Here is a 5,000-nt window from a genome sequence, read left to right as displayed (position 1 = left end):
TAGATAGATATCAAAACACAACGTGATGTATTTTTGTGAAGCTGTTCACTACCTACTTAATAGATATATAGAGAGAGAGACCGAGACATACCGAAATAGTGCTACGCAATAATATAACGTAAACAAAACACGAAATCTAGATATTTATATGAAAATAACCATGAATACGTTTCACTTGGACATAAGCTTATTTTCCACGCGCAATAGTGTTAACGGTGAGGACATTATAATAAAAATTGTGTTCAGAGTTTCCTCTAAGAATCTTAACGCGTACTTTTCAAGAAGGGTGGAAATTATACGTAAGTACTGAGGACAAAGGGCCAGTAGGGGCCGCCAGATGCATGCGTATAGTTTTTAACCTTTGCATCCTACCAGTATCCAACAATCAAGCCTCTTCCAGGTGCTTTTCCATCCTGAAGTTTCTCGGTGTATGTATGTATGTATGTATGTATGTATGTATATATATATATATATATATATATATATATATATATATATATAGAGAGAGAGAGAGAGAGAGAGAGAGAGAGAGAGAGAATTCACAAAAAAAAAGTCGAAGACAGGTGGTGTAGACAACAAACAGATGCATTAGTTTAACGCTCGGGAAGTGAAAAAGTCTTTAACACTTCGAGCCTACGCTCTTCCACAGAAAGGAACACAGAAACAAACAAGGAGAGAAAATAAAGCTAGATCGCTAGCCACTACACATTCTTTATTTTCACTCCTTGGGTCTTACTCCTAGGGTCTTACAGCATATAAGGTGAAAGGGTGATGGTGTAGCTGTTAGCATCTCCGGATCTCAACCCTATCGAAAATCTTTGGTCCATCATTAAGCAAGATGTTTATGCCGTTGGACGCCAATTTAAGTCGAATGATATCTTATGGGCGACCATCAAAGCGGCAGCAGAAGCAATCCAACCTGCTACTCTTAAGAAATTGACAGATTCCATGACTAATAGGGGTTTTGAAGTTATCCCTGGAAACGACGCTCATGCGGCTAAATAATTTCACCATCACACCACCAACGTCACCACAACCATCACCACCTTCACACCAACACCGTCACCACTACCTTCATACCACCACTGTCAGCACCACTACGACCACGACCACCACCACCATCATCATCTTCGTCGTCATCATCATCTTCGTCGTCACAATTACTGAAATTAAACGGCATGTTGACAAGTCTGGACATCTTTGCTGCGATATCCATTTCTCTCTCTCTCTCTCTGTCTCTATCACTCTCACACACATACGTGCGCGCGCATACACACACAAATGCACACACACACACACACACCACCCTCTCTCGATGCCTCCCTCATGCTCTGGCTGGTTAATTAACGCAAACACACACACACACACATACATACACACACACACACTGTACAGAATTGCTTCGGACATAATTTACAACAGATTACGGTATTACAACGTGTAAGAACATGTCGACTGGATTGGGTTCAAGAGGATTAGAAGACAACAACAACAACAACAACGACAACAACAACAGTAATGACATCAGAAACGTCACCTTCCTTCACAGCTGCAACGATTACGACAACATGACCACTTCTACCACCGCCACCACCAACACCAGCAGCAACAACAACAACAATAACAAGAGCACCCCTACCACCACCACCACCACTATCACACCCACCAACAGCAACAACACCAACAGCAACAACGCCAACACCAACAACAGTGACAACCACAATAGCCAAAACAAGAAGGATATCACTACGTGGCTGGTTGCTTGACACGCTAGAAATAGCAGCGAAAAAAACACACACAGGAGGATCAATTAATTATGATTTGATTCAACATATTCCCCTCTCAGAGTCACACACTTACTGCAGCAGTTCTTCTAAGCCCTGTAAAAGAACTAGGAAGGTTGAGCTTCCAACTAGGCCATTCGTGATAACCTTAAACACCCCACTCATATGTCTACAGACGTAGGATGACTGAATGGTTGAGATGTTTTGTTTCATAATCACGAAGTCCCGGTTTCGTTCCCACTGCGTGGAATCTTGAATGAATATTTTACCACAACCGCGGATCGGTCCATCGGTCCAAGTAATGTGAGTGGAACTGAACAGACAGAAACTGCACGGAAGCCCACCGAATAGACTATCACTGTTAGCCAAAGTGTAAATTTTGTAATACACTGAATCACGCATAATTCTGTCTGAGGACTTCTTTAAGGGGTACATGTTTCTGTGGAATACTCAGCCATATAGTTGTTTATTCGATGATCGGGAAGTTCGGTTGATCGACCAACTGAATGCACAAAGTCGAAACCGAAGGCTGGGTCATTTACTTTTAATGACCGTTCATCGACATTATATCGTTGAAGTCATATCTATGACTACAGTCATAGATATGGTTTCAAGACGGTAAAATATGATTTAAGTGGGATATAGTTGTTATTTCTAACCAATCCAGCTAATACGAAAAGCCCCGCAATTGTGTTTTCTATGTGGGTTATGTATGATATATAATTATATAAATAAATATATACAATATACTTTGGCATACAGTCAGAAAACTAACCGACTAATGAATATTATATTAGATCTGTTCTGCTTGCAGGAAATCCAGGGTGTCGACCACGGTACACTGAGTGTTACTTACATAATAGATAATTCACACACCATCCGCTAACGCACTTCATTATTAAGTATTCTTTCTTCGGTTCCTCACCACTGAGACGTATGAATTTACACACACACACACACACACATACATACATTGTTGTTGTTGGCACTCCGTCGCTTACGACGACGAGGGTTCCAGTTGATCCGATCAACGGAACAGCCAGCTCGTGAAATTAACGTGCAAGTGGCTGAGCACTCCACAGACACGTGTACCCTTAACGTAGTTCTCGGGGATATTCAGCGTGAGACATAGTGACAAGGCTGACCCTTTGAATTACAGGCACAACAGAAAGAGGAAGTAAGAGTGAGAGAAAGTTGTGGTGAAAGAGTACAACAGGGGTCGCCACCATCCCCTGCCGGTATGTAGGTGGTGGTGGTGACAGTGGCGGCGACTGTAGTGCTGGTGGCAATGATATTAATGGCAGTCGTCGTAATGTCAAAGATGGTGGTTGTAGTAGTTGGTGGTAGTAGTAATGGTAGTGTTGGTAGTGGTGGTGGTGGTGGTGGTGGTGGTGGTGGTGGTGGTGACAGCGTTATTTATGAACAGATGATGTGACAGATCTCATCACTGATGATGATGATGATGATGATGATGATGATGATGATGATAATGAAAGTATTCTGATCGATGTCAAGAATACTTTCATAAATGTTGATTGCTCTTTAACCGCTGTCATATAATCATATAATTATATCATCATAACATCATATAAATATGTTATTACATAACATATTTATATGATATATAGTTATATCATTATATCGTAATATCATTATCTCTTTCTCTCTCTCTCTCTCTCTCTCTCTCTCTCTATATATATATATATATATATATATATATATATATATATATATATATATATACATATATATATATATATATATATATATATATATATATACATATATATATACATATATATATATATATATTAGATAGTTTCACTCCTCCCTCCAGGAAGTGAAATTTGAACTTGGAATGCGGAAGAACGAATTTGAATGCTATACACACACAAACACACAAACACACACGCACATACACACGCTACATACATACATAGATATATTCATATGTATGTATGTGTTTACGTAAGTATGTATGTGTGTACGTATAATACATAAATGTACTGAAATTGTGATGATATTTGGTCGACATCTGACGAGGAGTTCAGTATGTTTCCGTCTAAGTGGATTTTTTTCTATTTATCCAGTAAATTTTTTTGTCGTCATTCTGTGCCACATTTTTTGACGTGTGCGTGTTTGTGTGTGTGTAAGAGTTTAAATGATCGTATTGACCGCACTTCTCATTTTCATGGCCGGTACTCTTTTCGTCACTATATATTCGATGAACTGCTATTTTACAGCAATAAATAAACAAAGCCACGTACACACGCACATACACACACATGCACATACGCGCACACACACACACACACACGTGCATAGATATATGCATACATGCAAGTTATGTATGTACTTATGTCTTTACATTCATATATACGTACAGGTGTAAGTATAGGCACACACAAATCATATTATGGCTTTCTTATATCGTGATTAATCAGTAGAGCAACTCTATCAACATCCTTCTACTATATCCTCCCAGTATACCTGCCAACACAAGATCCCATGGTCTTTCCCAAGGATACGAAGCCGCCTTCAAAGCAGGAACGCAAGCCTCCCACCTCACCCCCGTGACTCTAACCATCTTCCGCTCTGCAAACTGTTCGTTGCCGACCATCTTCAGTTTAAACCAAGACGCGAAAATGCTCTCGTCCCATTTGCATGATTTTTTTTCTCGTCAGTAACTCTGTGGGCTGTGTTCGATTTATACATCTTCGACCTGCTCAGCCGACACAGCAATACGCTTGTCCACGTCATTCAGAAGGTTCTGGCCATGAGTTCGAACTACCATGAAGCTCGGGTACACCAGTAAGGAAAAGGGTATGCTTCTTTATGTGAGATTTGTATCTATCGCATGAGTCACGGATGAGGAAAACATTACAATTCAGGGACAGAGTTACAGAATTTAGAGCAGTCCACTAAGAAATCGAATAGATGGGAACTCATCGTACGCACAGGGATGTGTGTGTATATGTACGTACTGCTCTCTCACTCAATAACAACAACAACAACAACAACAACAACAATAATAATAATAATAATTATAATAATAATAATAATGGGACCGCTCGAATACTCCGGAAGGTGCTCGGAAAATAGGAGGTGTTACCTTAGTTCACTGGTAGTGAACAGCTGACACTGTAGTACATCTCCAGCGTTAGAAGATGTGCAAAGGCAAGAAGAAGAAGAAGAAGAAGAAGAAGAAGAAGAAGA

The 5,000-nt window shown here is 40.0% G+C and overlaps 1 protein-coding gene across 1 annotated transcript in view; it reads right to left on the bottom strand.

Moving 5' to 3' along the window:
- LOC106877776 (dual specificity protein phosphatase 14) overlaps window positions 1-5,000 on the bottom strand; it is a 26,077-nt gene that overhangs the window by 19,477 nt on the left and 1,600 nt on the right. The gene's annotated exons all lie outside the window — the stretch shown is intronic.

This window comes from Octopus bimaculoides, chromosome 18, assembly GCF_046866305.1.
Source record: "Octopus bimaculoides isolate indiv1 chromosome 18, ASM4686630v1, whole genome shotgun sequence".
Classification (NCBI taxonomy): Eukaryota; Metazoa; Mollusca; class Cephalopoda; order Octopoda; family Octopodidae; genus Octopus; species Octopus bimaculoides.
Note: the sequence above shows the minus strand (reverse complement) of the source record. Positions and strands in the feature narration are given on the sequence as shown.